This window comes from Delphinapterus leucas, chromosome 11 (assembly GCF_059928025.1).
Source record: "Delphinapterus leucas isolate spDelLeu-1000000601 "Yukka" chromosome 11, BTC_Dleu_Yukka2, whole genome shotgun sequence".
Lineage (NCBI taxonomy): Eukaryota > Metazoa > Chordata > Mammalia > Artiodactyla > Monodontidae > Delphinapterus > Delphinapterus leucas.
In genome coordinates, this window is record NC_143139.1 from 15577912 (window position 1) to 15591650 (window position 13739).

Consider the following 13739-nt stretch of genomic DNA (forward strand, 5'->3'; position numbering starts at 1 on the left):
TGTTTGGTGTGTGTGTGTGTGTATACGCTTTGTTTTGTTTTTAGAAACAACTGCAGAAGATTTGTGATTCATTTGGATATGTACTGCTGTGGATTACCTCTGTTTCTTGCTTTTTAAATTTCCTACCATGAATTGGCAATCATAATTGAAATAGAAAGACTAACTTACTATATGATGAGTGCTTATAGGTAACCTACTCTTATTTTAAAAGCATACTAATGTAACATTTCACATATCCCTATATTTTAATTAATTTATTTATTTTTGGCTGTGTTGGGTCTTCGTTTCTGTGCAAGGGCTTTCTCTAGTTGTGGCGAGCGGGGGCCACTCTTCATCGCGGTGCGCGGGCCTCTCACTATCGCGGCCTCTCTTGTTGCGGAGCACAGGCTCCAGACGCGCAGGCTCAGTAGTTGTGGCTCATGGGCCTAGTTGCTCCGCGGCATGTGGGATCCTCCCAGACCAGGGCTCGAACCCGTGTCCCCTGCATTAGCAGGCAGATTCTCAACCACTGTGCCACCAGGGAAGCCCCAACATATCCCTATATTTTAAAAATACAGTTTAATTGTTTTTAATTTTAGGCTTCAGTTGAATTTTTTTCCCTATGGATTTTTTTCAGAAGGAAAGATGATCTTCAACCTAATGAATGGCCTGAATTTCTGGTATCATTCAGGGAAAGCTGTCTCTATAAGATCTTAACTAATTGGTTTAGGTGGATCTGGAAGTGTGGGGGGGGTCATTTAAAAAATGGGAAAAATAGAAGCACCTTTCTTTCTGGTTGTGTCAAACACTATAGAGTAACAGTTAGTACATATAGTTGCCAAAGATTTTTTTTTTCCTCAAAAAACAAATTCACACAAAGAGAAAGTCAAAAACATCTTCAATAGATGTTTTTTAAAAACCAGTGGTTGAATGCATCCATCACATTGACTCATTGAATACAGTTATAATTCCTAAAGAAAATAGAGAAGTTAATTTCCTTTGAATTGTAATTAGCCGTATCTCCAGATAAAATGCCCAATACCGCTTGAGAAAAATGACCAGTTAACCGACTTGGAATCTGCATCATTAAGTTCTACTGAGGTATGGAAATGGAACATAGATGTTTGCCAAAGCTCTGATAGTGGACAGGCTATGCGATTTATGTGGCTTGTATTTTAAACAATACAACTCTCAATCTTTAATAAAGCCAGAATGTGCTCAGAATTTATAATGAACTTGTTCAAAGCTCTGTAGTGCACTGTTTTCGTGAATGTACCTTAATTTCTTTAATTATTTCTCCATAAGAGATTGTGACATTTGGGACTGATTTCATTTTATGTGCTGCTTTTTAGAAAAATAAAACCAAAGACTCAAGTAGTTAGTTATTGGTTCTGTTTTTGCTGACCTAGATGAAATGATGAGATTGATTTATAATCTGTTCTCTAGTAAATTATGTAAATCTGAACAAAAAAATAATTCATTAAAAATGTCTTTATTCAACAATAAGAAAACAAATAATCCAATTAAAATATGAACAAAAAATGACCTGAGTAGACACCTTGCCAAAGAAAATATACAGATGGCCAATAAGTATATGAAAAGATGCTCAACACATTTGTCATTGGGGAATTGCAAATTAAATAATAGTGAGATAACACTACACACCTATTAGAATGGCTAAAATACAAAAAACTGACTACCATTTGCTGGCAATGTTGTCGAGCAATAGGAACTCTCATTCATTGCTGGTGGGAATGCAGAATTGGAAGACAGTTTGGTAGTCTCTTATAAAGCTAAACATAGTCTTACCATATGATTCTGCAGTCATGCTTCTTGGTATATACCCAAATGAGTTGAAAATTTATGTCCACACAAAAACTTGCACATGAATATTTATAGCAGCTTTATTCATAGTTGCCGAAACTGGAAGCAGCCAAGATGATAATCCTTTAATAGGTGAATGTATAAACAAACTGGTACATCCATATATAATGGAATATTATTCAGCAGTAAGAAAAAGTGGACAAGCCACAGAAAGACACAGATGAATGTTAAATGCATATTGCTAAGTGAAAGAAGCCAGTCTACAAACTCTACTAACTGTATGATTTGCACAGACATTCTGGAAAAGGCAAAACTATGGAGTCAGTAAAATGATCAGGGGTTTGAGGGAAAGGAGGGACCAGTTGAGTACTTGAAGCACAGGGGATTTTTAGGGTGGCAGAACTATTCTGTGTGGTGCTTTCATTGTGGTTATCTGACAAAACTCACTGAACTTTACACACAAAGAATGAATCCAGACTATATGCAAATTCTAAAAATCATTTAGGAGGTCAGGGGATCCCAGGATAGGATGCAGACTGTGACAAAAGAAGCTAACTGTTACAAATACATGACACAATCTTATTGGACAGAGTGGGGCAGAAAGGTGCTTGACCAAAGCGACTATGGAAGTGAATGGCGTCTCTAAGACTAAAGACAAAAGACTGTACATAACACTCTATTCTCTAAGGTCAGGAAAAACAAGGGAACTCTGAGAAAGTGTCACAGCCAAGAAAAAGCCTAACGACATGATGACTAGATATAACATGATGACTAGATATAACATGGTAACATGACTAGTTAACATGGTTAACTGTCCAACCCTCTTTCAGATTTTAGGGTACAAACATCCTCAAACAAAGATGCATTTTTTAATTTTTCCAGAGTTACAGTTGATTTGGATTTAGGCATGTCTGAGTTCATTTCGTAATTAGTGCCGAATTGGTGCGTAACAATTTATCTGTTATGTACACCAAACATTTCTGTACTTTATAAAAATCTTGATAGAAGTATCTTTGGAAAATGTAAGCAGTGCCTAATTTAATGATTTGTTCGTTCTCAGCTGTAGGAATTACGGAGTGCAGTTGTGCGTGTGCACCCCATACACACAATACCCCCTCTTGCTAATAAACACACTCCATAGTTGTTGAATGAAATAGTGAATAAGTGAAGAGCTGGTTCAAGCACTAGAAACTTTCATTTATTCACAACCCGCCTCTTCCCATGAAAAATTTGAAATGGCCTGTAACAAAAAAGACAATAAATTAATAATATATAAAGAAGGGAGGTGAAAAATCAGTGTCAGAGAAAATACATGTTTGAGTCAGACCCAGAAGTGTACGTAAATATTTTTTGAAATAGAAGCACATCAGGTTTTCTTTCAGCTACTCTTTAATTCTGGGATGACATGCCTGAGAGCGAGGCGGATACTGTAAACACGTGCAGTTGGGTCAGGCGTGATGCCATCGGGGCGGGGAGGCTCTGCCCTCCCTGCCAGCAGCGTTCACATCTCCCGACACCATGCTTGGGGACATAGCTGCCAGTTTGCTTTGGTCTAAATTTTTGCCCAGTGCACCAGCTCACACAATCCCAGAGATGTTACTAGATAAACATTTGTTTTACTTGGGTGGGAAGCACACTAGATGTGAGGGGAATTTTTTGTTGTTACTAGCTTGGCAGTTAGTTAGTCCTGGCCTAATTTTGATTCCTGCCCCCGAAATGTTACTGAGGGCCTCCTCCCCGCAGCCTCTGGGTTCTAGGGGTAGAGGTGCGCTCTGCTGTTGTCTCTGGGATTTTATTCCCTGCTGTGGATGCACACACTGTGCTTCTGATATCCGAGCATACACAGGTTATGAAAATGGTATCACAACTGCCTCCTGGTGGACGGTGGTCGTAAAATGCCATGAGATGTGAGAAGCCTCCCACTTTCAGAGCTGTTACATGTTTTTAAAAACATGCTTCTTGGAATAAATGAATAGGGTACTCTAAGCATGTTTATATAGTTCTTATTGTGAGATGGTAGCTATACTAGTACTTTTGAACACCAGCAACTCATCTGGGAAATCTGGGACTTTCAATCTATAGCCATAGTTGTTTGTTTCGTTAGAATAAATAGTTGCTTTTGGGCTTCCCTGGTGGTGCAGTGGTTGAGAGTCCGCCTGCCGATGCAGGGGACGCAGGTTCGTGCCCCGGTCCGGGAAGATCCCACGTGCCGCAGAGCGGCTGGGCCCGTGACCCATGGCCAAAACAAAAAAAGTTGCTTTTTTTTTAGCATAAGGTTTCATTTGGCATTTCTCAAAGCATGGTATGCATGTCACTGGTAGTATATTAAATGATTTTTAGGTACGTTGTGAGCTGAGATAAGCCAACTTGGACATTTGCCTCTGTTAATTCAACACTGGCAAGTACCTGTAGCCTCTGACGGTTACGGGTAGACGTGACCCCTGTATACCATCAACTTGTGAAATATGTATGTTTTGTATTTTTAGAATCTGTCAGCATTGTAGTTCCTCTCTTGCAGCCACAGTGGGACAGCAGTTTTAGGGCAGTAAAGGATAGACACCCATGAGAAGGGTTTTTGCCATCTCTTAACTCCCTCTGTGAAGTGCGAGGCAGTACCAGCTATTGCCTGTGCTGCTGATCCCAGTCTACGTCCCTAAGGGCGAGGATCTCAGTATCTAAATATTTCATGGTCCAGGACTGCTGCTGTTGATCGGCCTGGAGGAGAGATGATAGCAGCTGACAGGGGGGTCCCTGCTGCCTCAACCATAGCCCAGCCACCTCCTGTTCCTGTCCACAGGGCAGAAATTCCGGACCCGTGCAAAACTTGCTTACCACATCGAAAACATCTGCAAACAAGGAAACTTTATAGACAAAGATGGAATTTTAATTCCAGAGTGTGTGGAGTTTTAACACAGAATTGAAAACGTTGCTTGTTCTTTTCCCTTGTTATGTTGTATTGTACGGCCTGCCTTCTTGGAAGGACCAATCTGATCCTTGTAGAACATTTCCATTAAAACAACAGCGGTAGCAAACACTCTGTTTATCCCATCTTTCTCTTGAGAAGCAAAAACAGACTTACAACGTGATTTCAGAGGATCGTAAACCACCAAGAAATCTCCCTGGGGCTCTCCACAACAGTAAATAATTAGGTTCTGTTTCGTTTGTAATTTAGATCAGAATGCTTTTTAACTTAGCTTTTTCCTGAATGAGCTGGGTGGGCAATACCATTTGTGTTGTGGGAATTAATCTGAAATTCAGTGTAATAGACTCACATTTTAAACCTTAGAATGCTGGATGTAATGGAGAAGATCCCAGATTATGTCCAATCAGAGGAAGAGTTGTAGAATGCTATGCTGTATTAAAGCAAGTTGCAATATTAATACTTCTGATCAGGATTGACTAAATCCCAATGCACATCTTCCTTCACATCTTTACGTATTTCATATTACAGCTACATTAGATATTTTTTAATTCCTGTAAAATTCATATAGCATAAAATTAGCCATCTTAAGGTGTATGATTCAGTGGCACTCAGTATATTCACAGTGGTAGGCACCGATCACCTCTAGCTAGTTTCAAAATAATTTCATCACCCCGAAAGGAAACCCTGTGCACATTAAGCAGTTGGCTCCCAATTTCCCCCTTCCCCCCCAGCCGCTGGCAATCATCAATCAGCTTTCTGTCTCTATGGATTTACCTTATCTATTTCTTATAAATGGAATCATACAATATGTGATGTTTTGTGTCTGTCTTATTTCACTTAACATAATGGTTTTGAGGTTCAACCAGGTTGTAGCATCTATCGATACTTCATTCTTTTTATGGCTGAAAAATATTCCATCGTGCGTATATGCTGCATTTTCTTTGCTCATTCACCCATTGATGGACATTTGGGTTGTTTCCACCTTTTGGCTTTTGTGAACTGTGGCTAGGAACGTTTGTGTACAGGTGTTTGTTTGAGTACCTGTTTTTGGTTCTTTGGGTTATATACCTAGGAGTTGAGTTGCTAAGTTGTCTGGTAATTCTACGTTTAACTTTTTGAGGAACCACTGAACTGTTTTCCATAGCAGCTCCACTTCTACATTCCTGACAGTACTACGTATTTATGCTGGGATCTCGAACTGACTCTGGGGCTTCCAGATGAAATTCTGAACAATCGAGATGTGTTTTTTTTGGTCAGATAACACCAGTATATATTTTTTTGGAAAATTTTCAAAGGAAGCCTATGAAAGTGATCCATTCCTAAAGTTTGTATTTGAGTATCCATAATTTGTTATGCCGTTGATCTTCAGGCATCTGAACAAAACTTTTAAGAGCAGTGTTTAAGAACTGAATTTACTCTGTTATTTAAATTAATATATCTAGTCCTTTCTTATTTTGTCTTCTATATCTAATATGTAAATAACACTTTTGAAATATTTAGCTGATCTAGCAATCAGAGAGTAATGGACACACAGATTGCTTAGAGTAGGAAAAAGTTTCTGACTAGTAATTTTCAAATCAAGTGTTTGATTTGATTGACAGTAATTTTACTGCATAAGGAAGTGGGTTCTATCCTTCCAGTTTCCAGCTGGGTACATCTTTTCTTTAGTTTTCTGTTGGCAGCTTAATCTTCCTTTTGTTGGTCGTTGCTAATGTTTTCCAGTCACTTAATGCACTGAACTGGTTTCTCCATGCTGAATTACATTTTGATTGGTTTAAACATGGTTTATTACTTTGTCACAGAACGTAATGGACCCCTTTTGGTGCCTAGCAAACTGCTGTCGACACATCCCTCCAACTTTCTTCCTGTTGGAAAGAGTCCAGACTTTGTTCTAGTGGTGTTTCCTCCATGTGTTCTGGGAAGGTGAGCCTCCTAAGCCCCAGGGTTTAGATCATAATTATTCTTAGGGAGTTAGTCGTATGCCTTATGCCATAGGTAATTGGTTTAAGCTGAAGAACTGTGAAGGTTTTCTTCATTTTCTTAAAAAAAAGAAACAAGACAGGAATTCGTTCCCTTCTTTACCATAAGAACATGATACTTGGAACTGCAGGGGCAACAGTGGAACTAAGAGAAAAGTAAGGGATTCACAGAGGAGCCCCGCCCAAGCGCCCTGACATTACTGAGCTTCTGAGTTAGTCAATCCAGAGACTGCCCTGACTCTTCTTGCCATTTGAGATGGTAAATTCTTCATTGTCTGAGACACTTTTTAATTGATCATTCTGTTACTGAAAGCATCCTAACTCATACCAGAAGATAGATAGAAGATGTTTTGTTAAAATGTGAAAAAAACAATATACTTCATAATTCCCACATGTAAAATTCAGGACATTTTATAGGTTAAAAAAAATTTTTTTATAGGTAAAAATTCAGGACATTTTATAGGCTGAGACATTTTCTTTAAACGCCTTCCATTTACCATTGAGGTGACTATTATCCTCCATCATATAAATTATAAATAAAGATGGGTTTTACCTAAGGGAAGAAACAAGTAGAACTAGTTTTGTTCTCACACACATATCAGCTCCTCAGCCTGTTTGTGCCTGAAAGTAGTTTTGTGGCCTAGAATGTAATGCCCAGACTAAACCTGCTGAATCAGAATCTCCTGAGGTTTGGTTTGGTAGCGTGTATTTTAAGCCAGTTCTCCCATGATTCTGAGGCAACGAGTATTTGAGTTTAGGAATCACTGACCTAGGATAAATGTCTAAATTTCTCAGTGCTTTAGAACTCTAAATACTGCTGCCCTTTTTTGCTGGTAATAAAAAAGTATTTGAATTTCACATTTCAGAAGCTAAATTGATACCGAGACATTGATTGTCAAAGATATGAAAAGATATGTGAAAGTACCATTCTTGAATTTGTCCTTTGTTCTCTCTGCACTGTTTATTTAGCGGCTTTGTTTAGACATGGCAAATATTGTATAATTTGAGGAAAGCGGTTTTTTTTGTTTTATTTCTTTCCTGTTCTGTTTCGTATACCTTGTAAACCACTTTACTTTTTCCTAAATACATTGTCTTAACTCAGGACTCTTTTGTTATGGAAATCGAGCTCAAACTTTTAGGCAAAAAGAGGAATTAGATGGTTTATATACTCAAAGTCTGTAGAAGGCATGGGTGCAACTCTGGGGAGTGGCAGTAGGGTTTGGAAGTAGTAACCCTTAACTCTGCAGGAGTTTTGCTGCTTCTCACTGGTGTTTGGCCTTATTATCTCAGATTCCACCCATCTTCTGTGGGTTTATGCTCAAAGCCCATTTACATTTGTCTCTGCTTTTTTGATCCACGTGTCTTTCAGAATAGTAATTGTTATTGCTTAATGAGCTCTAATTATGTGTCAAATACTGTTATAGGGGCTTTAATGTTTGTATTCATCTAATCCTTATAACAATCCTATGAGGATGGTGCTGCTGTTATATCCGTATTAGAGGTGAAGAGCTGAGGCACAGAAGAGGTACAGTAGTTTTCCTAAGGCCTCACCTAAGCTTCTGACCTAGGCAGTCTGGTTCCAGAATCCATTTATGCTATAGCATCTCATATTCTTACTTGTTTTTTTATTTATGTAGTTATTTACCCACAACTAGTTTGGACATTTCATTTCTTTTTCTTTCTTTTTTTAGTTCTCCCACAGGAGCCAAAGCAAATGCTTCTTCTGCAGAAGAAGCAATATCTTCAATAAATGTTCGTTGAATGAATTTTAAAAATCAGTTAATAGTAGCCAAGGAAATTAAATCTCAACCCAGGTTTGTTTACTTTTTCTTTTCAACACTGGACAGCAGTATGTGTAACATTTCTAATAAACTTCTAATGTAAGGTATTTTCACTTAAAAGCAGAAAAAACTTGTAGGCCAAGGAATTTGTGCAAATGAGGTGTAAAAACAAAGAAATTACTCCTCCAGTGCCAGAAATGTGAGTGTAGAAGTGTAGTACATTAAAACCTGTTTTGTTTTGTAAGGGAGAATACTCATACCTCGAACTTGGCCTTGGCAGGCAGACGGTCTTGGAGTTGTTGCCACAAAACAACCTGATTGTGTCTGTTATATAATGTCATGAAGAGAAAGGGATGACTTATGAGGACCTTTCGTGCAGTCATTTGTAGATATAAAAGTCTCTTTGGTCCCGAGGCTATGTCTCAATTATGGGTCTCCATAACATACTACATCCTGTTCTGCGGTAGTAAAACCTTTAAAAAACATGCATGTTCTCTTGCCTCCTTTCAAAAGAGTAGGAAGTACTTCTATTGACTAAATGAAACCGACACACAAAGCACCATTATAATAAGTTTCTCTGAGGCCTGTTTTTTGATGATAATGAAACCGGTGACACTGTCATATATTTGATTCTATTCCCGCATCAAAAATAGGCCATGTATCTTCGAGGCAGACGGTATAAGTGTAGAATCTATTTAGTACTTGAATAATAGATGTTTTGTTGGTAAATCAGCCTCTGTAGAAAACCAGTTAGATTTTATAATTTCTTTCAGAATGAAAATCAGTCTATATACAGATAGGGTGTAAGTCACAAACTATTGTTCAAGAATGTATATTCATCCAGAGTTGAAGTTAGGACCTAGTCAAGGAAATTAGGTGTAAATTTGTATTTGTTTTCCTTGGTTGTTGATATTTCATATTCATCAATGTGTTCTGGAGTCTGAATTTCTTTATTATGTTAGAATTTAAGATTATCTTTTATAAAATGCAAAATTTAAGATTATCTTTTATAAAATGCAAAATTTAAGATTATCTTTTATAAAATGAATTTCTTTATTATGTTAGAATTTAAGATTATCTTTTATTATTTCCAAATCTAATTTTTTATTCGTTACCATTGGACGTTAAAGTACAAAATTAGCAAAGTTTTTATACGTTACTTGTTGTGCACATACACTTTTACCTGGAATTTTTCTATAATTGAAATGGTTGCAGTTAAAATATAGGTAAAGACGCCAGAGCCTATCAAAAAATTGACTACTCAGAATCCATTTCTTTCCCTATCAAGTGAAAAGCACCCAGAGATAGTTTGGGAGTTCAGATATTCAAAGGAGGTATAAACATAACCAGACATTTCACCTGTAGCTCAGAAGTTGAGATGTCATTTGCTAGTCGTGATAGGGAAGAAAGATGATCGGTTTTAATGCCCACATCATTGCTGCCTTTTAGATTCTATCTCTTACTTTGGTTTGTATTTGGTTTTAAAGATGTGTAAGTTTATTAGAGTTAGTGCACTTTCCGTGAGTATATATGTTCTATTTATTTTTCAGACTAGTTGACAAACATCTTTACTGACAGATCCTTTGAGATATAGGTGTGTATGACTGCACATTTTGTTGGTCATGCTAACTGTTTGTGATATGTATCACTGCAGCTACCTGAGTGAGGGAAATTGGGGGAAATCTCTCCAAGGAGGTGACATTTGAGCTGGACCAAAGGTGTAAATTGGTGAGATACACAAATTATGGCAGAGTTCACAAGGAGGAAGTCATGGCTAGCAATCTCACACAAGAAGTGGAAAGAATTTTAAAAGGATTGGAAGAAGGCTTCCCTGGTGGCTCAGTGGTTGAGAGTACGCCTGCGATGCAGGGGACACGGGTTCGTGCCCCGGTCCGGGAAGATCCCACATGCTGCGGAGCGGCTGAGCCCATGAGCCATGGCCACTGAGCCTGTGTGTCCGGAGCCTGTGCTCCGCAACGGGAGAGGCCACAACAGTGAGAGGCCCGCATACCGCAAAAAAAAAAAAGGATTGGAAGAAATAAATTAAAGGGATTATATGATGGCCGAGTCAGCATCTTATTAAACTAGCCTTTAAGGGCCAGCTTGGTCATCAATGACCTGAGAACTGGATATTTTCAAATTAGAAGCTTCCTTGTCCTGTTAGTAAGCAAGTATATTTAGTAGCTACCACTCCGTGGGGAAGAAGACTGTAGTGGTATGAAGGACTTTTTCATTATAATTGGTTCCTTCCTAAGCAGGTGTTTGTGGATTAATCTGATTCTTAAATCATTCAGTTCTTCCAATTACTTTTTCCAAGGGTTTGCTGTGTTATGAAATTTTAGCACTAGTAGAAAACCCAGCTGGTAGTGTGGAACAACCCTTGAACATTTTTGTGTAGTGAATGGAGAGTATCTGAACTGTTACATCAGAGTCAGGTGAGAATGACTCCAGCGTTCACCGTGATTATCTTCCTTAGTGGTGTTGAGTTGGTTTCTGTGCTGAACTTCAGTTGATGTAGCAGTTACCTGTCCGTGCACTAAGTTCATGGGACATTTGGGTTGTCTCTCAGGCTATCGTTGGGTGTGAGTGTTTGATTTCTGTGAGTTGACAGATTTACTCTTTACCTGATTGCCACCTTTTAACAGAAGATAATGAGGATGTGAGACACCGTAGTTTTGAATTATAGCCAGTCCTTTGTATCCAAGGGTTCTGCATCCACTGATTCTACTAACTGGATCAAAAATATTTAGGGCGAAAATTCCAAAAGGTTCCAAAGAGCAAAGCTTGAATTTGCCTATTTACATACCATTTACAATGTATCAGGTATTATAAGTAATCTGGAGATGGTGTAAAGTATGCTAGGGGCTGTGCATGTAGGTTATATGCAAATACTGTGTCATTTTAGATGAGGGACTTGAGCATCCATGAATTTTGGTATCTGAGGGATGAGGGTCTTGGAACCAAAACCCCACAGATACTGAGGGACGACTGTATTTTTAATTTACTTTTGTAAATTGATACCTTGATGTTTCTTTTGTAAGTCATGAAGATATGGTGGTTGATATGCCAAGACGAATTAATTTGGAAATCTGGGAGAAAGGAAAAGGAGTCTAGCCGTATTCTTACTTTACCTTTGTAAAGTATGTACCTGTGTACCTCTCCATCTGGCTATTTATCTGTATCCTTTATAATATTCTTTATAATAAACTGGTAAATGTAAGTAACTCTGTGAGTTCTGTGAGCCACTCAAACTAATCAATCACACCTGAGAAGGGGGTTGTGGGAACCTCCAATTATAGCCAGTGAGCCAGAAGCACAGGTAACAAGCTGGATTTGTGATTGGTATCTAAAGTTGGGTGGGGGTGGGATGGGGCTGGGGGGACAGTTTTGTGGAGCTGAGCCTGTGGGCCCTGACGCTATCTCCGGGTAGATTGTGCCAAAGTTAATTGCCTGGTAGTGTTAGAAGAAACACACCTCCGAAATATGTGGTTGTGGCCTTCTCGTTGCACTAATATTTTTCTGACCTGAAAGATCTGCATTAATTAAGTGACCTCGAAGATAAAAATCAGTAATCAAGTGATGGGACATTTGAGCACTTTGTGTCATCCAGCACTGTGAGACACAGTATGGAAAAGACATTGGTGGATCTGTTTCTCACCCATTAAAAGAGCTTCTGCTTTGGGTATTAGTGATGAGTAAATGGGTGCCAAATTATAGAGACAGTTGGGTGCTGGATTGAGTCGTTTGGATTCATGCCTGTTTTGCAAAGTGAAGACTGGGGAACCAGGTCACATAATTCAGGGTCAGTGGTGGCATTTTTAAGAACTGAGTGGTCAAGAGTTTTAAATGCCGCTGAGAAGCGAAGTAACCGAGAACGGAAAAATGACAGTTACCACAACTGAATCCTCAGTCATTATCACCAAGAGCCCTAAAGAATGTCCTGAAGCACATTGTTTGGTGGCACATGTTTTGGAGGCCCTCACTGGACTTTTTTTCTGTGGCTTTTTAACAAAGCATGGTTCCTGCCCTGTAGTGTAGACATTCATGAAAAGAGAATCAGGATTAATTGAGATTTAGGATTCTCTACTGATTTAAAGAAGTTCATTAGCTCTGACAAAGTAATGCGGCATACATCCACGATCTACCTCAGCTTCCTTTCCTAAAAATGTTGTTTGGGCAGAATCAAAAAAGCTAAACTAGCCATCCCTGACTTTGGGGGAAGCAGGGCAGAATCTTACAAGGCACCTGTAAGAATTGTCCTATTGGTATGCTTTTTTTTTTTTTCCTTAATTGAATAGTTTCTCTGTTAATTGGGCACCTTTCGTAGGTGTAAAATTTAGATTACATCTTAAATTTGTGCTTTCACAACTACTGCTGCCTCTAACTGAAACCTCCTCTTGAAATAGGTCAGCTGTCATTTACTGTACGTTGTTAAGTCTTTTCCAGATTCCCCCAGGCATTTAGCCACTTCCTCTTCTGTGCTCTGCAGATCAGGTTATGTTATAATGATCTGTTTATAGCTCTCTCTTCCCTATTAAACTGTCAGTTCCAGACTGTTCTGATCTTGAGAGGAGGGGCCTTATCTTATTCCCTCTTATGTTCCTTGCTCAACCACACTGTTCTACCTGTGGAGGTCCTGTAAACCGTGGGTGGTGGGTGGAAGGACCTGAGCCTCCCAGGTCCTAGAGAAATAGTGCAGGGCACTAGTAATTTCATAAACCAAACACACTGGTCGACTTGTTAGTTCTCGGTAACCCTGGTAATCTTTCAGAGTCTCTTTGCAGATCTCTGCTGCTCCTTTGTTGGTTTTCTCCTGGCAGCCATATACAGAACCACCATGCCACTGTGATTCTGCAGACAGATCATGCTGCCATGTTATTACAGAAATGTTTGCCTTCGGATGGGATAATTTTACAGCATATACAGCAGTGACTGCACCTAAACCAGATCTGCTAGAATAACATACAACTTCCTTCTTAGTTCATTTTAAAAGTGTTTTGTTAAAACTGTCCTGATGGCGTGAACAGTTGAAGACTTACATAACACAAGGTCACATTGGTTTGGGGTAGATGTAATGGGCTTACTACATTTTAACCTTCAAATATTCTGCTTAAACATTGTTATGATTTGTGTCATTTACAGGGGGCTGTCTTGCTTTTAAAACTATAGCAAAAGTTATTTTGTTGACTTCTCTTTGACGTTTTCAAGAATGGGTTTTGTTTTCCTTTTTAGTGTGAGAAGTTTAAACAGAGA

General features: G+C 38.8%; 1 protein-coding gene across 12 annotated transcripts in view; it reads left to right on the forward strand.

The window, feature by feature from the left end:
* PLEKHA5 (pleckstrin homology domain containing A5) overlaps nt 1–13739 on the forward strand; it is a 244389-nt gene that overhangs the window by 116980 nt on the left and 113670 nt on the right. The gene's annotated exons all lie outside the window — the stretch shown is intronic.